Source organism: Schistocerca serialis, chromosome 1 (genome assembly GCF_023864345.2).
Source record: "Schistocerca serialis cubense isolate TAMUIC-IGC-003099 chromosome 1, iqSchSeri2.2, whole genome shotgun sequence".
Lineage (NCBI taxonomy): Eukaryota > Metazoa > Arthropoda > Insecta > Orthoptera > Acrididae > Schistocerca > Schistocerca serialis.
Genome location: NC_064638.1, coordinates 699,617,073 through 699,631,114, shown reverse-complemented (window position 1 = coordinate 699,631,114; position 14,042 = coordinate 699,617,073).

Here is a 14,042-nt window from a genome sequence, read left to right as displayed (position 1 = left end):
CTATTAACCTGTGACAAATGGGTCTTCTTAGAAGCTTTGGCGATGGCTTGAAACGTTTCAGAATTGTTTTATGGGATGTTTCATAATGTTGGCTTAAACGGAAGTTGAGCTGATGTTCTTTCTGCAATGAATGAGCTGTCAGTAACTTCAGAAGAAATTAGTTACACTGTTTACGACGACAGCTTCCCGAACGAGTGATACTGCATGAATTAAACTGGTCTGAAAGGTAAAAATACTGAATAAATTTGATTTCAGAACACATTAATTTTACGTTACACATTATCGTCGGTTTGCATAATGCGTCGGAAAAACTGAGGAAAAAGTGGGGTTTGAATTGGCGCCTTTAAATATTACGCCATGGCGTTTTTAGCACAAACGAACTACATCACAAAAAGTTACAGCTACACCTAAAAAGTGGATAGCACAGGGTATATTTCATTGCGGCGTATTTTAAGATTTTGACTGTTCCGTTTACGACTGGAGAGTTCGAGAATTACTGCATATGTACAAATTGTTAAAATTCTTATCATTCTATGAAAAAACCACATGTACTGACAAGCACCGGTCATTAATTTATCCATGTTAATTGTTGATGAACTTTATGGCTGCGGATTAAATGACTTGACGGAATACAGAAAGCACTTATTCTTTTTATAGCTTTATTTAGGGTAATAAATTGACATCTTCGTCAATAAGACGTTTTATATCGACAGTAGTTTTAACTCTGCAGCTGCCTCTTTATTCCGTAGGTTCTCGTTACTCTTACGTATTATACGAATACAGACACTTTTAGCGTGACTGATGCAGCGTAAAATTTGATGAAGTCATAAATGAATTTCACAGACTGAAGATAAGTGAAAGGCCGAAACGCGAAAGCTATAGAAAAAAAGTGGAAAAGTGGCTGCTTACTTCATATCTTCAACAAAACAATATTCACAAATTCACCCGCAGAAACGATATGATAAAATAACGATGGAAAATTGTTTATTAGTTTCGTTACTTTCGACTAATGTGGACAGAGATTTCACGATCCTGTTATAACCTGAAATAGACGTATTTCATTGACAGTCCACCGGATGTACTGAACTGTGTTCGTATTAGTACACTGTAGGAAAAAGGGCAAACAATGAAGGAAAAATCGTCTACTTATTTTTACTTGATTACACGCTATATTTCTTTTTTATTTTAGAGATCGGTGAGTATCCTATCGTTTGCGGGAGCAGCAGAGGCCGTCCTAATAATGACACCAACGTCAGAATCGATGAGGAGGTGAAGTCAGATTTAGAAGCGTAACTGCCATCGTCCGCGATAACGCGGCTCGAAATAGGGGAGGGGAAAGAGTGAGAAAAAAAGGAGGGAGCAACAGCAACTTGTATCGCAGCTGCAGCCAATGACGACCGTGGGCGCCGAAATTGATACAGCGGCGGCCGGCCGGCTGGCGGCGCAGTATCTGGGGCGGCGAGTGAGTGTACGCCACGGCGTCGCTGTTGCCAGGCCGAGTTCACAAGCCGCACTATTTATGAGCAGCGCCCGCGTCCGCCGGAGGCTAAAATGACGCGCGCGCGGGACACCGAAACGGGACCTGCGAGAGCGGCAGAGCGCCGTCTAGTGCGGGCCTGGCCTGCTTTGCGGCGTGTCACTGCTCGCTTTTTCCCTTTCCTTCGCGCCGTTTCTCCGGAGAGCCCGCGCCGCGCCGTAACGGGGGCAGACGCTGTCATCGCGGCACGTTAAAGCGGCAAGGCCGCCTCCGCCGCCGCGGCCGCCAGCCAAGCAACCAGTCGATATCTCTCCCACACACACAACTCTCGCGACGAAAACAAACTGCGCCGCGCTCAGCAAATCGTTTTGCTCTCTTCCTCGCTGGTTAGGCACTTCTGTCATTCGCTAAAGGTGTGTTGTGTGCATTGTCATTGTCCTAGAGTGGGAGGGCGTGACAGAGATACATATATATACACACACAGTGAGAGGCAGAGCCGAAAATAACTGCTTACAAAGGGAAAGAGAAAGAGAGGTTAGTATACTGGTGTAAGTAAGTCACTCACCTATAACGGCGCCCCTGGCATCGATGTTGTCACGACTCGTGCACAGGCAGACGACAACCAACTGGCGGCACAACAGCGGAACAGCAGTAGTTAGCTACTTGCGCACTCTTGCGGCGTACGAGACACGACACACTTTAAGAAGAAACAAAAAACCACAGAGGGTCGCTCGCGACACTTGTCAAACGCCGGGCGGCAGTAGTGGCTCGGAGGAACAGGTAGTGAGAGCGAAAGCGAGCGTCCCGTGAAAGTGGCTGCTGGCAGAGGGCGTGCTGGCTGGCTGGCGAGGTCGCGGCTGCTGAGGATGCGAGAGCGACCGTAGCGCGCCGCAGACGGCTGGAGACTGCCCGTGTGGCCCGGTTCGGCCGCGAGCCGAGCCGAGCTCGCGCGGAGGTCACTCTCGCTTCTGGCGACGCAGTGCGCGCGCGCGCCGCTAGATGTAGCTGCAGGCGCCGCAGCTGCTCACGGTGGGCGCTGCTCTCATTTTCGGTGCCGACGTCGCGTCGCGCCGCCGCGACTTGTTACGTCGTCGTAGCAAGTGGCGTGCCGACTACCGCGTTGTAGCCTGCGGCATTTAGGTCGCCGGGAATCAAGTACTTCTCTAGCAAGACGACTTTTTAATTAGATGCAATCTGCGAGTGCGTATTTTCAAGTGCGTGTGCGTCTTCGACTAATTAATTTGAACACAACTGAAGCACTCCCAAATGTCAATAAGTTTTATAAAAACATTCCATAAACTGTTGCCACATAATTACGATTTCAGTGAGAAAAATGAATCATTTTTGTATATGAATTGAAATTTTCCATATTATGACGAGAAATTGCAAGTGGATCCATGGCCAGTGACGTAACTGGCTTACGCCAACTAGGCTGCTCGCCTTGGGCGTTTCTTCTGAGGAGGCGCAGTTTTCTCGCGGACAAATAACACGAAGAAGGCTTAAAGAAAAGGGGAAGATGATTGGAAATGAATTGGATGGCACTAATGTGAAAGGAGGCGCACATGTACGAAAGAGAGTAATGAGGTGATCTCAATTTGACTGTGTCGAGCGACAATTCTATAAGACTCCTCGCTGTAACGGAGATGCTTGTTTCTTGTTTTCGGCTATCACGTGGAGCCGCTTTATGCTTTATGATTAAATTGCAGCTAGTCACAGACGCCCAGTGTGGACTGCAATCATCGTATGGCAGTGGAACTTGGTGGGTGTTCAAATACGTTAATGAGGAACCGATTTACACAGGAAAAAATTAGTTCCAATTTTGGACACCAGGAGCAAATCTGGCCCTGTGAATGCAAAAAATAAGTGTAGAAATTTCCTGGCAGATTAAAACTGTGTGCCGGACCGAGACTCGAACTTGGGACCTTTGCCTTTCGCGGGCAAGTGCTCCACCAACTGAGCTACCCAAGCACGACTCACGCCCCGTCCTCACAGCTTTACTTCTGCCAGTACCTCGTCTACTACCTTCCAAACTCAACAGAAGCTCTCCCGCGAAAGGCAAAGGTCCCGAATTCGAGTCTCGGTCCGGCACACAGTTTTAATGTGCCAGGAAGTTTCGTATCAGCGCACACACCGTTGCAGAGTGAAAATCTCATTCTGGAAGTGTAGAAATGTTTCCATATGTGTTGGGTTGGAAATAGGACATGGGAAGAAAAGATGAAACAAGTGAGAAAGGCGTCATGTTAATTTCATTATTAACCGCTTCTTACACAGTTGGTTCAATATGAGCACCAGAGACGTGGACGGATGCTGCATCCGTAAAACGAATTGATCAACAATTTCTTACAGCAGTTCCGGTGGAATTTGAGGAACGTGTTCCTGCAGACTGGCGTTCAGATCAGGTGGAGACCGAACATTTCCCTTGTAAACGCGTTCTTTTAGATGTTTCCGGAGCCAAAAGTCACATGGATTTAAATCGGACAACCTTGCGAGTGATGCATCTGGAAGACCTTTGGAGTTACCACTTTCGTGGAAGGTTGCACTAAGCAGATCCTTCACAGGGCGAGCGACATGAAGTGCTGCCCCATCTTGCATGAAAACAGTGTTCTCCACACAGTTGCGCTCTTCCAAAGCAGGAATCACATGGTATACAAGGAGGTCTCGATAACGTCACGGTACATCTGACAGGCCCTCTGTGTACGTTCTCCTCAAAGAAGAACGGACTGACAATGAAGGTAATTTTGAATTCTCAGCACACAGTTCAAAAATGTTCGAATGTGTGTGAAATCTTGTGGGACTTAACAACTAAGGCCATCAGTCCCTAAGCTTACACACTATTTAACCTAAATTATCCTAAGGACACACACACACACCCATGCCCGAGGGAAGACTCGAACCTCCGCCGTGACCAGCCGCACAGTCCACGACTACAGCGCCTAGACCGCTCGCCTAATCCCGCGCGCCCAGCATACAGTCACATACGACGATTGCTGTGGTTCTTCGCACACAACACGTTTAACAGTATCCCAAATTCGGCAGTTCTGTGTATTGACTGTACCCTGTAGGGCAAAATGTTCCTCGATACTCTATAGCATATTATCCAGCCACATATCATCAAATTCGATTCGTGCCAGAAACTGAAGAGCAAACGCAGAGCGTTTCTGTGGATCATGAGGATTCCGTTGCTGCACCGTCTGGATCTTGTATGTGTACTAGTGTAAAATAGACTGCAAAACTTGCAGTGCTGTTGACCAAGGGATGGCCAATTCTCGTGACACTGCAGAAGCACTAGCACTATGTGAGGCTCGTACTGCGTGGCCAGTTACAGTAACAACAGTCTCGTCAATAACTTGCACTCGAGAATGCCTTCCCCTTCCAGGTGCCACACCAAGCTAACCCGTGTTTTCCTATTTCACTGTCTTCCTTAAACCGCTTAATGGCATTGAGCTTCCCCACAGATCTTTCAGTCTGCATTATTCCGTCAGTGCAGCGCTGTAATTGCTGCCGTTCACATAAAACAGTTCCACAAACAGCGCACGATCTCCCTTCTGGATGGCGATACTGCTCACTCACGTTATGGGTTGTCAAATGATAGCGTGGATGTCGTACCTTCATGCAAACAGTGTACAGCACCTGGTAGCCAAAATTGGAACTATTTTTTTCCAGCGTAAATCTGTTCTACATTAACGAGTTAGCTTACTTTTCAAGTTTCGCTACTATACGATGATTACGGCGTACACTGGACTTCCATGAGTAGCCGCACTTTAATTATGGCCGCCCGGTACATGTAAACAATATATTTTGAGTTTGTTATCTTTGTCTGTCGCGGTTTCGCGTTGATGTACAGTTATATTGTTAAAAATGAATCGAATTATTGTTCTGCAGGCAAAGCGACTTTGGACTGTTTGTTCCATTATTTTAATAGTGCAGCAAAAAATTGTTGATATATGTACCCTTCACTTAATTCCAAAGCTATGTTGATACGAATAAACGAGGGAACAACGATGAGGACAAACAAAAATGGTGTGGTGTCGGCAGGGGTTGAGGGGGAGGGAGACGCAAAGTCAAAGTTTACCTTGAGCACCAGTTACCGTAGTTGAGCCACCGTTCATGGTATGTTAAAATAACTTACTAGGGGAGACAACGACGACCTCGAACTTTGTACACTTTTATGAGTCCACTGGGACAACATAATGCGCAAGTAGTGAATATTATCTATTGTATGGTCAGAAATAGACCTACTGGGGATGGAAATATATACTGGGAGCTCGGAGGTCTGCTCTGGTCGATCCTCATTTAACTGTCAGGGTCGCCATCCAACTAAGTTGGGAAATTTAATTATAAAAGAATTAATCACTGATATGATCCACATGAACGTTATATCCTTAATTGCTTTCAGCAGTTAATCAATTAAAATCGATTTATCCATGAAGTATATTTGTTCCGAGTGAAAGGTAGCAGGAAGTTAAGCGTCTACACAATATACTAAATTCTGAGAAACATGAGAAGCTCTGGCTTCAAAATGGTTCACATGGCTCTGAGCGCTATGAGACTTCTGAGGTCATCAGTCCCCTAGAACTTAGAACTACTTAAATCTAACTAACCTAAGGACATCACACACATCCATGCCCGAGGTAGGATGCGAACCTGCGACCGTAGGAAACTCTGGCGTACAAGAATTATTGCACTTAGGAAAATGTCAGGTTGGATGTGCTATGCTTATTCTAAGAAGGTAGGGGTTGCCTGAGAAACAAACATCAACATTTAACTATTTATTCGTATGAAAGGAACAGTTTCAAACAAAGCGTAAGAATCTAAGTTAACTTAAAGTGGTCGTTGTCTGCGTTTGTGTACTGGTGTCGTGCCAATGAATAATACTGAGGCACTGCATGAATATAATTCGTACAAAATGAAGGAAGGATGGAACAGATTCACAGGCAAATTAAGTTCACACTAAAAGAATACAGACTGAAGGAAGTCAGCCCTTCGCCATACAACCAGAGACCACGAGGTTCGTGCATTCCAGCATATTAAGGTTGCAGTAAAAATGAACTGGTACCGAGCTTTCACACACAAAGCAAGTCTATGCACAAAAAAGACGTGAGTGCAAGACTTAATGAAATTGAACATTCGCAAATTTTCTGAATGTCTGTGAGATAAATGAAACTGATAAATGCATGTCACGATAAGAATAATGCAAACGAATTGCAAAGGACATTAACAAACGATAAGCGTGAGGAGCTGAGGCCTAAACGGACTCATCTGTGCGAGTGACCTGTATGAACAAAGTAAGTTCTCGAAAACCAGAGTATAGCACAATCCAGTCACGCGAGCACGTCTGACTACACTGAATATTTACTGTCACATGACTCAACCATAGAGTGTGTTGCCATAAAAAATAAGCCGCTAAGTTACTCAGAACTGGAACAGAAATGAATTTACGACAATAAATTATATAACATTCACACGAGATTGTATTTTCATGCACATTCTCACTTAACAGAATTTATTCTCTCAAAACTTCAGCATATCATCGTGGAATACATTTCCACACCACAAGTTCTCGTAAGACAAAGTAATTCTCAGAAGAAAGCTTGAAAAATACAGTATTTACTGCTCTCAGTAAACTATTGAATATTATTCTGAGGCTATCGCTGTGAAATGAATTAGAACATTTCAGATAGGCCTGAAGACTTACACAATTCACATTCTACGACGAAGTCTCTATTCTCGCTCTTAATATTACGATGTGCGATCACCAGCCACCCAGCGCCAAGTTTTTTTGCACACTCCCCGAATAACAAACCTGCAAGTAAGCGCAACTCACCACAGGGGTCCTCTCCGCCACCAACCTAATGACAGTGGAAAGGGCCACTTATAACACACAAACCTGTCTCCTTTGCCTGAATCCACTATGTTTGCCCCATGTGTCTGCAGCAGTCAGAAAAGTGCTGTACTACTATCTACTGATGTAGTACTAAATTGACACACTTTCACTCATTCTTTCATACAGAAGGTGAGGAAGAAAGGGAAATGTGGAAGCACAAAACAAATCACAAATAGTATTGGGGCCCTGCAGGGAACATAAATACTCATATATATCTTAGATGCGGAACACAGTTGTTTTCGATCGGCCCGTTAATTTACAATGAGAGAAGCATGGCCCAGTGCTCAGTTCCTCACGAGTTGGCCAACAAACGCACCGATATGCATGGTGAGTGGAAACAACGTTAAATCCGAAAAGACATTTCCTAAATAGTTTCATAAACTCCATGGCCCGTGAGGAAGACTGCACGAAATGTTCTTGCCATATGAGGTCATTTACACAGCAGTTGGAATAAAAAGGAATCAAAGCAAATCATTGGAAGAACTGAACAAGTCATAGGAACTGGCGAACAGGCTAAATGCGTTTTAAAGAAAAAATAACACAGACAGTTATCTGAAGTTCTTTTCCCTAAAGTACGAGGGTAGTCCCAAAAGTAAGGTCTCCTAATTTTTTAATAAGTACATAAACCTGTTTATTTCTACAATGGTTTACATCAGTTTACAGCTTGAACATTTAGCTATTTTTCGACATAGTCATCATTTCTGTCGATGCATTTTTGTAGACGCTGTGGCAGTTTTTGTACGCCCATACCATATCAGCTCGCCGCCATGCTCTTCAGAAAGTTATGAATCTCTTCTTTCACCTCGTCGTCGGAGCTGAATCGCTTTCTGCTGGCCAAATGTTCTTTTAACGTAGGGAAGAGTTGATAGTCACTGGGCGCCAAGTCAGAACTATAGGGTGGGTGGGTGATTATGTTCCTATGAAACTGTTGCAGGAAAGCAACGGTTTGCCGAGCGATGTGTGGGCGAGCGTTGTCATGGAGAATGTGTACGCCCTTGCTCAACATACCTCTTCTCCGGTTCTGAATTGCCCGTTTGAGTTTTTTCAGAGTCTCACAGCACCTGTCAGCGTTAATTGTGGTCCCAGTGGGCATAACGTCGACCAACAACACCCCTTTTCGATCCCAAAAAACGGTTCTCATCACTTTACCGGCAGGCTGTGTTTGTTTGAATTTCCGCGGCTTTGGTGAAGAAGGATGGGTGATTGTTGCTTGGTCTCAGGTGTTAAGTGGTGTGCCCAGGTTTCGTCACCCGTGACACTAGTTGTCCTGTTCGGCTGCAAGGCGGTGAAGAAATGCGCAGGAAGCATCAACTCGTTGCCGCATGTGGTCCTCAGTCAGCGTGCGTGGCACCCATCTTGCGCACACCTTGCGTTAAAATTCTGTGAGCGGTGCTTCGGGAAACCGCAGGAACTAACGTGCAGAGATAATCCAGGATGATTCGCCGATCTTCGCGAATGCTTTGCTGAACCTTCAACACTGTCTCGTCAGAAATTGACGGTCTCCCGCTCTCTTGTTTGTCGTGAATTTCGGTTCGACCAGCTGCAAACTCTCTACACCACTTACGAACATTTTTGACATCCATGCACGACTCACCATACACTTCCGTCAATTGGCGATGGATTTCAACCGGCGCAGTGCCCTTTGCGTTCAAAAACCGAATAACTGCGCGCAATTCGCACTTGGTGGTAACTTCCAACGGGAGCTCCATTCTCAACGGCTGCCAAGTCAAGACTGAGCGCCTCAGCGCGGCGTGCGCTTGTCTACACATAGCGCGTGAAGCACTCTTCATAACAGTGTGACCAACCGCCACACAAATAGAATTCTGTACTTCTAAAAAAAAAGGAGACCTTACTTTTGGGATTACCGTCGTATTTACGAAAATGTTGCGCTGCACATGGTGTGCATCCAAACTGTCGGAAGAAAGAGAATATTTTCAAAATGTCAACGAGCTTTGTTTTTTCTTGGAAACTCTGAATACTCTTTGTGCATCCGGGAAAATTGGCTTCATTTGATGTAGTAGATGCCGTTTTAATTTATGTTTTCCTTGTCTGCATGGAAAATATGATCTTGCAACTTGTAATGTCGAAATCACATTCAGCGATTAATCATACGTTTCCATCATACTATAGCATATTGTAACTCGCATTACTGAATAAAGTTATTCATATCTTTATTTATCGATGCTTTCCAAGCCTGTCCCTTGTCCTTGAAATCTGTGCGTGTAGACCGAAACGTCCAGGCGCAAACCAGTTCTCGGTGCCACACCCGACAGCAGTTGTAAGGGATTTCGGAAATCACTAGAGGCACAGAATGAGATTTTCACTCTGCAGCGGAGTGTGCGCTGATATGAAACTTCCTGGCAGATTAAAACTGTGTGCCAGACCGAGACTCGAACTTGGGACCTTTGCCTTTCGCGGGCAAGTGCTCTACCAACTGAGCTACCCAAGCAAGACTCACGCCCCCTCCTCACAGCTTTACTTCTGCCAGTATCTCGTCTCCTGCCTTCCAGACTTTACAGAAGCTCTCCTGCGAACCTTGCAGAGCTAGCACTCCTGAAAGAAAGGATAGTGCGGAGACATGGCTTAGCCACAGCCTGAGGGATGTTTCCAGAATGAGATTTTCACTCTGCAGCGGAGTGTGCGCTGATATGAAACTTCCTGGCAGATTAAAACTGTGTGCCAGACCGAGACTCGAACTTGGGACCTTTGCCTTTCGCGGGCAAGTGCTCTACCAACTGAGCTATCCAAGCAAGATTCACGCCCCCTCCTCACAGCTTTACTTCTGCCAGTATCTCGTCTCCTGCCTTCCAGACTTTACAGAAGCTCTCCTGCGTACCCTGCAGAGCTAGCACTCCTGAAAGAAAGGATAGTGCGGAGACATGGCTTAGCCACAGCCTGAGGGATGTTTCCAGAATGAGATTTTCACTCTGCAGCGGAGTGTGCGCTGATATGAAACTTCCTGGCAGATTAAAACTGTGTACCGGAGCGAGACTCGAACATACGTAGCTTGAACGCTAGCCACATGACTGCCGTCATTTCGTAGTTAAGGTCACAACGCACCAGAACATCACTGACGCGTAAAACTTATCTTCGATTTTCTGGGAATCGCGTAAGTAGTACGACTCAGTACTTGCACATTACGTTATTCTAGTGGACTTCTAAAAGTTACAAAGTCTGAAGTAAATCTGTGATCCGAACGTCGTGGCCTGCTCTTGTCAGTTTCAGCACCCATTGACAGCAAAATGAAATTTGGAAATTCTGCTACTTATCGATCAACGAATACATTTGCTTTTAGAAAATATGTTTATGTTTTTCACATCTTGGAGGACAGATATTTTCAAAACGATATGTACACTGAAGAGCCAATGAAACTGTACACCTGCCTAATATCGTGTAGGGGTCCTGCGAGCACGCAGAAGTGCCGCAGCATGGCGTGGTACGGACTCTACAATGTCTGAAGTAGTGCTGGAGGGAACTGACACCATGAATCCTGCAGGGCTGTCCATAAATCCGTAAGAGTACGAGGGGGTAGAGAACAGAATGTTGCAAGGCATCCAGATAGACTCAATAATGTTCACCTCTGGAGAGTTTGGTGGCCAGCGGAAGTGTTTACGAGCCACTCTGTGGCAGTTCTGGCCGTGTGGGGTGTTGCGTTGTCCTGATGGAATTGCCCAAGACCGTCGGAATGCACAATGGACATGAATGAATGCAGTCGATCAGACAGGATGCTTAACTTACGTGTCACCTGTGAGAGTCGTATTTAGACGTATCAAGGGCCCCATATCATTTCCACTGCACACGCCTCACACCATTACAGGGCCTCCACCAGCTAGGACAGTCCTCTGCAGGGTCCATGGATTCATGAGGTCGTTTCCATACCCGTACAAGTCCATCCGCTCTATACAATTTGAAGCGAGACTCGTTCGATCAGGGAACAGTCCAATGTTGGTGTTGATGGTGCCAGGCGAGGAGTAAAGCTTCGTGTCCTGCTGTCATCAAGGGTACACGAGTGGGCCTTTGGCTCCGAAAGCCCATATTGATATTGTTTCGTTGAATGGTTCGTTCACTGACATTTGTTAATGAACCAGCATTGTAATCTGCAGCAATTTGCGGAAGGATTGCACTTCTGTCACGCTGAATGATTCTCTTCAGTCGTCGTTGGTCCCGTTCTTACAGGATATTTTTTCCGGCCGTTGCGATGTCGGAGATTTGATGTTTTACCGTATTCCTGATATTCACGGCATACTCGTGAAATGATCTTAAGGAAAAATCGCCATTTCATCCCTACCTGAGGATGATGTGTCCCATCGCTCGTGCGCTGACTATAACACCACGTTCAAACTGATTTAAATCTTGATAACATGCGATTGTAGCAGCAGTAACCGGTATAACAACTGCGCGAGACACTTGTCCTATATAGGCTGTGGTGTCACCGCCAGACACCACACTTGCTAGGTGGTAGCCATTAGAACGGCCGCGGTCCGTTAGTATACGTCGGACCCGCGTGTCGCCACTATCAGTGATTGCAGACCGAGCGCTGCCACACGGCAGGCCTAGTCTAGAGAGACTCCCTAGCATTCGCCCCAGTTGCACAGCCGACTTTGCTAGCGATGGTTCACTGTCTACATACGCTCTCATTTGCAGAGACGACAGTTTAGCATAGCCTTCAGCTACGTCATTTGCTACGACCTAGCAAGGCGCCATATTCAGTTACTATGAATGTATTCTGAAACAGATAATATTGTGAATCCTATACCGTCAAGAGCGACGTTCATCGTTAATGGATTAAAGTTAAGTATCAAACTAATTATGTCCGCTTTCTGAATTCTAATTCCTTGTCATGTTCCAGACCTCACGTCAGTATAGTTCTTCCCTCCTCACGCCAGCCTGCGTGAGCTAAAACGCGTGCATTTCGGCCTCCTCTAGTAACACGGTGTTGGCTCTTCTGCCAACACAACATAGTCGTTACCGACAGCAGCGCCGTATTCTGCCTGTTTACATATCTCTGTATTTGAATGCGCATGCCTATACCATTTCCTTTGGCGCTTCAGTGTATTAATGAACTTCTATGTAGGTGAAAGGTGGTTTCTTCTCTATTCTTAGTTCTGAATTGGGACACCAGGGCTACTTTATATTAGTTGATCGCAGTCGTCACAAGCAAAAGCCTTGAACTAGGTAGTTTACTCAGACGTCACATCTTATTGTGGTGAGTACGGTCACTGAAGTTTTAGCAGCATCGTCTATCGTAAGCTCGGTTAGTAGATTACACTGAGGTGACAAAAGTAATGGGATACTTCCTACTGTCGTGTCGGACATCCTTTTGTCCGGCGTAGTGCAGCAGCTCGACGTGGTATGGCCTCATCAAGTCATTAGATGTCCCTGCAGAAATACTGAGTCATCCTGCCTCTATAGCCGTCTATAATTGCGAAAGTATTGCCTCAGCAGGATTTTGTGCACGAACTGACCTCTCTATTATTTCCCGTAAATGTTGATTGGATTTATGTTGGCCGATGTAGGTGTCAAATCATTCATTCGAATTGTTCAGAATGTTCTTTAAGGCAATCTTAACCAATTGTGGCCCGGTGATGGGGCTAATTGTCATCCATAAAAATTACATAGTTGTTTGGCTGCGAAAAGGTCTCCCAGTAGCCAAACATAACCATTCCCGGCCAATAATCGTTTCAGTTGGACCAGAGGACCCAATCCATTCCATGTAAACACAGCCCACATCGTTATGGAACCACCAATAACCTGCGCAGTGTCTGGTTGACAACCTGGGCCCATAGCTGAGTGAGGTCTGCGCCACGTTTGAACCCTACCATCCACTCTTACCCACTGACATCGGAACTCCTCTGAAGAGGCCACGGTTTTCCAGTCGGTCAAACCGATATGGTCAAGAACACAGGAGAGGCGAGGCAGGCGCATGCTGTTAGTAAAGGCACTCTCGCCATCTTCTGCTGCCAAATATCGGCGCACTGTCCTAACAGATTCATTCGTCGTACGTCCCAAATTGATTTCTGCTGTTATTGTATGCAGCATTGGTTGTCTGTTAGCACTGACAACTCTTCGAAAGCACGGCTGCTCTCCGTCGTTAAGTGAATTCCGTCGGCCAGTGCGTGATCTGCAGTGAGAGATAATGTCTGAAATTTGGTATTTTCGGCACACTCGTGGCACTGTGGATCTCGAAGTACAGAATTCCCTAACTGTTTCCGAAATGGAACGTCCCATGCGTCTTGCTCCTACTACCATTCTGTGTTGATGTCTGTTAATTACCGGCTTGCGGCCATAATTACACCGGAAACTTTTTCACATGACCCACCTGAGTGCAAACGTCTACTCCGCCAATTTGTTACCCTTTTATAGCTTATGTACTCTGTACTGCCACCATCCACATATGTGCATATCGCAATCCCATGACTTTTGTCATCTTAGTGTATGTTGCTCATAATTCTTCCTTGAAGCTTTTTCAGTGAATCCTACGGAATGAGTGGAAGTTTCAGATGGTTGTGTAGCATCATATTCGCAAACTTAGCGGGGCACCTCAATGTGAGTCGAGTTGTAGCTGCTTTAAAAGAACTAGTCGCCAAGCCCGAAAATCATTTCACTACTGTAGTTAAAGAATTAACAGGCAACCACAGGATTCTTTGGTTTAACTGCATGTTATCACCAACCGTCTCACCG